We start from the raw sequence: 9,665 nt of genomic DNA, 5'->3' as shown, positions 1-9,665 counted from the left end.
TTGATAATCCTGTAGTAATAAATAAGAATATTATATTTATAACTGAATATAAAACTAGAAGAAGAATTATTATTAATGGGTGAATAAAATTTATTAAAATTGATATGATAATAATTATTATTATTGAGAGAGCTACAGTTAGACATAATATTTTTAGGGTTATAGATGTTATCATAAACAAAAAGTAGTTTAAACTAAAACTTTAATTTTGGGTATTAATGATATCTTAATAAGATTTTTTTGAATTTTGCCTGTAAGAATTTTGTATCTATATTTAATTTACAAGATTAAAGTTTTAATTTAAACTATACAGATTATTATTGGTGATTTTATTTATTTAGATATATTTAATTTTTTTAGACTATTAATTTTATTAATTTTTATTTTGATTTATGCATGTAAGGATAGATTTTTAATGATTTTAATTAGTATAGAATTTATAGTTTTAAACAGTTCTCAGGCTGGTTTTTTTTTTTGAAGTAAATAATTTTAATGAATGGGTTTTTTTATATTATTTGATTTTTTCTGTTTGTGATGGAGTTTTGGGTTTATCTATTATGATTAATATGATTTTTTATATAAATAATCAAAGTGTTAGGATGGTTAATTTAATATGATAATGATTTTTATGAGTTTAGTTGGATTGATCTTTTTTTGAAGAATTTTTTTTATAAGTGTTTTTAAGAAATTTTTTTCTTTTGTTTAGTTTTATATGTTATGATTCATTGTGGATTTTTATTAGATTGATTTTTTATTGGTTATAATCTTAGTTTGAGTATATATTCTTATTATCTTATTATATTGGTTTTCTTTATAATGGGTGTTACTTTATATTCTATTGATGAATCTGATACTCTTTGTGTTAGTTTAAATTTGTTTTTAGCTATTGTTTTGTTTTTGGCTTTTAGTTCAATGAGATTTTTAATGTTTTATTTTTTTTTTGAGATTAGTTTGATTGTGGTTTATGTTATTATTTTAAAGTGAGGTATAGGTTTAATGCGATTGATTTCGGGTTATTATTTTATATTTTATACGTTATTTTTTTCTTTACCATTGCTTATTTTTATTCTTTTATTCTATATATATTTATAATAGATCAATAATAGTTACTTTAGAACTTTCTAATATAATTATTAATAATTATATTTATATATATATGTGTATAGGATTTTTATTGAAGATTCCTATATATATATTTCATGGTTGACTTTTGAAGGCTCATGTGGAGGCTCCTGTTTTTGGATCTATGGTTTTGGCGTCGATTTTGTTGAAATTGGGTACTTATGGAATACTTCGATTTTTAATGATTTTTTATTTAAATTCAGTTTTTTTATCTAAATATATATTAATTTTTAGAATTATGGGTGGTGTTTTTCTTAGATGTGTTTGTTTACGTCAGGTTGATTTAAAGGTTTTGGTTGCTTATTCATCGGTTGTTCATATGAGTTTATTATTGGGAGGTATATTTACTTTACTTAAATTGGGAATAATTGGTTCATATGTTTTTAATAATTTCTCATGGTTTATGTTCATCTGGTTTATTTTATCTGGTTTATTTTATTTAGTTAATGTATTTTATAGAGAGACAAACAGTCGTTTAATAATTATTAATAAGGGTTTATTAATTTGTATACCGTCAATAGCAATGTTTTGATTTATATTATGTTCTTCTAATATAGCTTCACCTGTTTCTTTAAATTTAGTTGGTGAAATTATATTAATAATTAGTCTTGTTATATGAATGAAGTTTATTTTTATTGGTCTAGTCTTATATTCATTTTTTAGATTTGTTTATTCATTGTATATATATAGATATATTTGTCATGGAAATTCTAATTTATGACTTAAAATAAGTAGAGGTATTGTAGTAAATTATTTTGTTTTGCTTATTCATTGAATTCCTTTAAATTTTTTGTTTTTGAATTTATCTATATTTTATTATTTAAATAGTTTAATTAAAAATTTTGATTTGTGGGATCAAAGATGTATTTTTTACTTTAAATAATCTTCAGAATTATTATTTTTTTTTGTGGGATTGCATATATTGTGTTTGGAGTATACATATATATAAATTTATTTTTATGTGTATTTGACTGAACAATTTTTGAGGTTGGTTCTTTGGTTTTTAGAATAACTATTTATATTGATTATACTGGTATAATTTTTTTAGGTGTGGTTTTGATTATTTCTTCAATAGTTCTTTTGTATAGTATGGATTATATATCTGGTGATAAGAGTATTGATCGGTTAAAGTATCTTATTTTTTTGTTTGTTTTATCTATATGTTTAATGATTTTAAGGCCTAATATTTTAAGTATCTTATTAGGCTGGGATGGGCTGGGCCTGATTTCATATTGTTTAGTAGTGTATTATCAGAGAGATATTGCTTATAGATCTGGTATATTAACTATTTTATGCAATCGGTTAGGAGACATTGGTTTGCTAATGCTGATCAGGTTTGGCGCATTTGTTGGATCATGAAATTTAATGTTGTATTCTTTTGATAGATTTATAATGGTTTTTATTTTTATTGCTATATTTACTAAGAGAGCTCAAATACCTTTTTCTTCTTGATTACCTGCAGCTATAACTGCTCCTACACCTGTATCTTCTTTGGTTCATTCTTCTACTTTAGTAACTGCTGGTGTTTATTTAATAATTCGTTATAATGAGGTTTTATTTTGTTTTGATTTGGGGGTTTTAATTTTTGTGTCTGTTTTTACGATGATGATGTCGGGTTTAATTGCTAATTTTGAGTTTGATTTAAAAAAGATTATTGCATTGTCTACTTTAAGTCAGTTAGGATTTATAATGAGTATTATGTTTTTTGGTTTGAGTGATTTAGCTTTTTTTCATTTGGTAATTCATGCAATGTTTAAATCTTTAATGTTTTTATGTGTAGGTGGTTTTATTCATTCAATGAATGATAATCAAGATATTCGTAATTATGGTGGTATATTTTATATTTATCCCTTAAAGAGTATTGTTATAATTATTTCTTTATTTTGTTTATGTGGGATTCCTTTTTTATCTGGTTTTTATTCAAAGGATTTAATTTTCGAGTATTTTTAGTTAGATCAATAAATTTGTTATTAATATTAATATTTTATTTATCTATAATTTTTACTGTTAGTTATTCTATTCGGTTGGTAATCTGGTTATTTTTGGATTACTATAGTTTTTTCCCTTTTTCAAATCTTAAAGAAAGAAAATTGATTAGAGTTAGAATGATATTTTTAATGTTGATGTCTATTTTTTGGTGGAAGGGTTTTTGCTAAATTGGTTTATAGGAAATATTTTTTTATATTGATGAATTTTGATAAGATTCTGATTATAAAGATATATATATATGGTATATTTTTGGGCTATCTATTTTATTTAAGTGAAATAACTAGATTCTTGAGTATTATTTATTTTTTTGCTTCTATGTACTTTTTAAATATTTTCTTTAAATTTTCTTATAAGTGACTTATTTTTAATTTTTATAGATATGAGAGTTGATTTGAGAAGGGCTGATATGAGTCTCTTAGAGGATTAAGAATCTATAAAATGATGTATTTGATTAACTTGCTAGATGTGAAGCGATTTGATTTAATTTTGATCGTAAAAATTTATATTTATATGTATTTGCTAATTATAATTATTTATTAATTTAAATAGCTTAAAAAGAGCATAATATTGAAAATATTAAGGTAATAATTTTTATTTTTAAATATAATTTATAAATTTTAAATTAATTTTATATTGAAAATATAATGTTTTTTTTAAACTATATAAATTAGAAATATAAATGATTAAACATTTTGATTAGAATTAGAAGTTCTATATTTTATTTCCTATTTAATTGGATTTATAATCATTTGAATTATTAACAATAATTTACCTCTACTTTGGTTTCAATTAATATATAAAGTAATTATTTACTTTTAATTTCGACTTAAAGATTTGACTATTGTTGTGTATATAATTATTTATAAGATATACTAGTTTAAGTAATTATTAAATGCAATTTAATTGTTATTTATTAACTAATATCCTAATTGATTCATTCTAGATAAGAGAATATTGAATATTCATTCAATTCATAAACTAATAATAATATTAATAATAATAAATAGAATGTTGATTTTGTTGATATTATAATTTTATATTTAATTAGTGTAGAATTGGGATGATTAGAATAATTTCAATGTCAAAGATTAGGAATATTAGGGTAATTAAGAAAATTGAATTGAAAATGGTAATCGTGGTCTTGTATTGGATTGAATCCACATTCAATGGGGTTATTTTTTTTCGGTTTTGTTAATTACTTTTGTAAATATTATATTTAGAAAAATTATTAAAATAGGGATAATTGAGAATACGATGAGAATTATTATTATGGAGATAATTATATATATTTTATTTTATTAAAATCTTTTAATTGGAAGTTAAATGTAATTATTATACTATATATATTAGAAGTTTCATCAGTAGATTGTAATATATAGAAATAATCAGATGATGTCTACAAAATGTCAATATCATGATGCGGTTTCGAAATTTAGATGATGTATTTTTGAGAAATGATTTATATTTAATCGGATGAAACAAGTAGATAGAAAAATTAAACCAATATTTACATGTGAACCATGAAATCCTGTTGTTATAAAGAAAATTGAACCATAAATTCTATCGTTAAAACAGAAAGGTGCTTCTATATATTCATAAATTTGTAATGTAGGAAGTATATTCCTAAAATAATTGTTAATAATAATCTAATTTTTGTTTCTTTAAAGTTATTATTTAGTATAGCGTAGTGTCTTCATGTAATTGTAATTCCTGATGAAATTAAAATAATTGAATTTAATAAAGGAATATTGTATGGGTTGAATTGTTCAATTGAAGTTGGTGGTCAGTTTATTACCAATTTCAATTCTTGGTGTAATTGATCTATGAAAGTATGCTCAGAAGAATGCTACAAAAAATAGAAGTTCTGAAATAATGAATATGATTATTCTTATTTTGATTAATTTAGTTACTGTTAGTGAATGAAATCCTTGAAATGTTCTTTCTCGAATAACATCTCGTCATCATTGAATTATACATATGATTAGAGTGATTATTCTTAAAAATATTAATAATTTTATTTTTAGATGAAATAGTAAAATTATTCCTATAAAAGTGTTTATAATATTAATTGATGTTAATATAGGTCATGGTCTTACTGTAACTATATGAAATGGGTGATTAGATATTGTCATAATTTGATTCATTAAAGTATAAGGTTCTTAAAATTGAGAATACGTAAGATTGAATTATTGCAACTGAGATTTCTAGAATAAATAGTATATTTTGAATAATAATTATAATTGGTATAATTATTAGAAAATTATTTAATGAATTACCTAAAAGTGATAGTAATAGGTGACCTGCTAGTATATTAGCAGTTAATCGAATTGCTAATGTTCATGGTCGAATGATATTTCTAATTGATTCAATAATAACTATAAAATTTATTAGAACTGTTGGTGTATTTATTGGAACTAGATGAATAAATATTTTGTTTGTGTTTTTTCATCATCCATAAATTATAAATCTTATTCATAATCTTAATGATAATGCTAAATTAATATTAAGATGACTTGTAGGTGTGAAAATGTAGGGAAATAGTCCAAATAGGTTAAATAGAAGAATTATTTTTATTAAGCTGATAAAAATAATTAATAGTTAATAAATATTTTTTTATTTGTTAATAATTTGAATTCTTTTGAATATAAAATTATTTAATAGTATTCATATTATATTGATTCGTGATGGTAAAAATCAGTAGTTATTGGATAAAATTAATAGTGGAATTGTTAAACTAATTCAATTTAGGGATAATATTGTTCTGGTTGATGGGTCAAAGATTGAGAATAGATTTGTTATCATTTTCATTTAATTGAATTAATTTTTTTGTTTTTTTTTTGAGTTGATAGTGTTGTATTTGTAAAGAAATTTATAATGATTGTTGTTATAATTATTATTAAGGTTATTAATATTATTATTAATCAAATTATAGGTTTTATTTGAGGGATGAAAGATTATTAATATTCATTAGAAGTATTCGCTTGTACTATAATATGGTTTAAGAGACCAATTCTTGCATTTCAGACATCTAATGAAAAAATATTATTTATTAATAATTTTAAATTGACAATTTAATGTTATTTTTTAACTAATTCTTTAATTGTTTTAAAATGAGTTTAGTCAGTTTTTAAAGTTTTTAATTGATGTTCTTTCTATTACGATTGGTATAAATCTATGATTTGATCCACAGATTTCTGAGCATTGTCCATAGAATAATCCTGCTCGGTTAGAGTAGTAAAGTTATTTGATTGATTCGTCCGGGAGTTGCATCTATTTTTATACCTATAGAAGGAATAGTTCATGAGTGGATTACATCTGTAGATGTAGTAATTAATCGAATAGGAATTTTGTAAGGAACAATTATTCGATTATCTACATCTAGAAGACGAAATGTATTTAAGTTTTCAATTTCATTAATTATGTATGAATTAAATTCGATATTATTAAAATCTGGATATTCGTAACTTCAATATCATTGATGACCAATTGATTTAATTGTAAAGAATGGATTTCATAATTCATCAATAAAGTATAGGGTTTTTATAGATGGTACTGCGATTGTTATTAATATGATTATTGGAGTAATTGTTCAGATAATTTCAATTGAGTGATTATTTAAAAGGAATCGGTTAGTAAATTTATTTTAATTATGTTAATTATAGTGATTATTGTAGATGAAATAATTATGATTAATATGATTATGGTTAGATTGTGAAATGCATTTAAATTATCAGCAAATGGTGAATTTGGATCTTGGAATGATATTATGTTTCATGTAGCTATTTTTAATAAAAATTTTAATTTTATGTATGGGGCTTAAATCCATTGCACTATTCTGCCATATTAAAATTTTGTTACAATTGGAATTTCATTGAATGAGTGATTGAATGGTGGATAATTTTGTGACCATTCTAGTGAACTTTGATTAAATTTAAATATAATAATTCGTTTTGATATAAATCTTTCAAGCATAATGAAAATAAATAAAATTGTTCTGTTTAATGAAATAATTGCTCCTATAGAGGATAATAAATTTCAACAGTAATATACATCTGGGTATTCCGAGTATCGTCGTGGTATTCCTATTAATCCTAGGAAATGTTGTGGAAAGAATGTTAAATTTACACCAATAAATATTATAAAGAATTGGATTTTTAATCATTTATTATTTATTGAAAATCCAGTTACTGCTGGAAATCAATGTACAATTCTGGCAATAATTGAAAAGACTGCTCCTATTGACAATACATAATGAAAATGACCAACTACATAATATGTATCATGTAGAATAATATCAATTGATGAATTTGATAATATAATTCCGGTTAAACCTCCTATGGTGAATAGGAAAATGAATCCTAGTGACCATAAGATTTGTGGATTTATATTTATCTTTGCACCATGATAAGTAGCTAATCATCTAAATACTTTAATTCCCGTAGGAATTGCAATAATTATTGTAGCTGAGGTAAAGTATGCTCGTGTATCTACGTCTAACCCAACAGTGAATATATGATGGGCTCATACAATAAATCCAAGAAATCCAATACCTAGTATTGCATAAATTATTCCAATATTTCCAAATGTTTCTTTTTTCCCTCTTTCATTATAAATAATGTGTGAAATTAGACCAAATCCAGGAAGAATTAAAATATATACTTCTGGATGACCAAAAAATCAAAATAGATGTTGATAAAGAATTGGATCACCACCTCCTATTGGGTCAAAAATGATGAGTTTAAGTTTCGATCTGATAGTAATATTGTAATAGCTCCAGCTAGGACTGGAAGTGAGATTAAAAGAAGAATTGTGGTAATGAATACTGATCATGGAAATAATGGTAATTGATCGTAGTTTAATGAAATATTTTTTATATTTAGAATTGTTACAATAAAATTAATTGCTCCTATAATTGAGGAAATTCCTGCAATATGGAGTGAAAAGATTGTTAAATCTACGGATGATGATGGGTGATATGAATATGATGATAATGGTGGATATACTGTTCATCCTGTACTGAACCTGAATTTAGAATTATTCTTATTAGGATAACTAGAATCGATGGAGGTAATAAATCAGAATCTTATATTATTTATTCGCGGGAAAGCCATGTCGGGCGCTCCTAATATTAATGGTGTGAGTCAGTTTCCGAAACCTCCGATTATAAATGGCATTACTATGAAGAAGATTATAATAAATGCATGAGAAGTTACAATAGTATTATAAATTTGATCATTATTAATTCATCTACCTGGATTTCTTAGTTCTATACGGATAATAAATCTTAGTGATGCACCAATTATACCTGCTCATATTGCGAAAATAAATATAGTATTCCGATATTCTTATGATTGGTTGAATATAGTCATGTTTTGTAATATATTAAAATTTATATTAAATATTAATATATTGTTAATTTTGAAGATTAAGAGTTTACTTTTAACTTAAAATTTTAGAGTTCTATGCCTGATAAAAGGAGTAAATTGTAAATTTATATATGGAAGTTATTTTTCTAGAACTATTAATTTCTATAGTTTAAGAAAAATATTAAATTGCAAGTTTAAAGATAAGATTAATGATTTAGAAATTGATGTATGTATACATGAATGCTGTTAGTATTAATATGTAGATCAATATTAGGTTTTTTTGTGGGTTATGGTTCATTTTTTTTGTAAATATTTTGTTAAAATTATTGTATTTATAAATATTGTTATTTATAAAATTTATGTATCTTCAGATTATAAGACATCTAGAGATTATTACGATAATTGAAACTAGTTTTAATTGGTTATTTATTAATTAGAAGATTTTCGATTAGTGATCATTTTATAATAAATGTTATTATTGGTGGAAAGTAAGAGTATGAAATTATAAATAGAAAGAATGTGATTTTTGTTTTTTTGTTTATAATGAATTCGTATTTTAATTTACTTCTTGTTCTATTTAATAATGATAATAAGTTTAATGTAATAATTGAGTATATTATAAAGTATCCTATGAATATATAAAAATTTATGTATATATTATTATTATTAATCTAGTTTGATGAATGGATGAATATGACAAGATTAATTTTAATGAGTATTTATTAATTGCTGCAATTGGTGAAATAATTATTCTTGCTAGAATAAATGGTATAATAAATTGATTTATTTCAATTGTTAAATGTATAATGTTTAATGGGATAAATTTTATAAGTGTTATTAGTACTCCTAAGTTTATTACTTAGCGATTTTCTTATTGAGTTAAATCATAGATTAAATGGAAATATTAGCAATTTTAATTATAACTCTTAAAATAATTAAAATATTTGGATTAATTGATGGATATATAATAATTCTAGGAATATGATTGTTCTTCTAATAAATGAGATGATGAAGTAGACGATTCTAGCGTTGTAGTTTTTTGATAAAATTGTTATTCTGATAAATGATATTGTTGTAATTTCTAGGGATATCCATATAAGGATTTTTATTAGTTAGGATAAAGTTTATAGTTACTATATAATAATAACAATGATCTGTAGGGTGATTTTGTTAGTTATATTTATTAAA

The 9,665-nt window shown here is 22.7% G+C and overlaps 3 pseudogenes; 1 reads left to right on the top strand and 2 right to left on the bottom strand.

Annotated features, from left to right (window-relative positions):
- Positions 1-2,574: 2,574 nt before the first annotated feature.
- On the top strand, positions 2,575-3,691 carry LOC143378333 (NADH-ubiquinone oxidoreductase chain 5 pseudogene; annotated as a pseudogene).
- Positions 3,692-6,181: 2,490 nt separating this feature from the next.
- Positions 6,182-7,361, bottom strand: LOC143378332 (cytochrome c oxidase subunit 2 pseudogene; annotated as a pseudogene).
- LOC143378334 (cytochrome c oxidase subunit 1 pseudogene) lies at positions 6,960-9,136 on the bottom strand (annotated as a pseudogene).
- Positions 9,137-9,665: the final 529 nt, after the last annotated feature.

The sequence above is a fragment of the Andrena cerasifolii genome, unplaced genomic scaffold (genome assembly GCF_050908995.1).
Source record: "Andrena cerasifolii isolate SP2316 unplaced genomic scaffold, iyAndCera1_principal scaffold3279, whole genome shotgun sequence".
NCBI lineage: Eukaryota > Metazoa > Arthropoda > Insecta > Hymenoptera > Andrenidae > Andrena > Andrena cerasifolii.
This window is presented reverse-complemented; position numbering and strand designations above follow the sequence as displayed.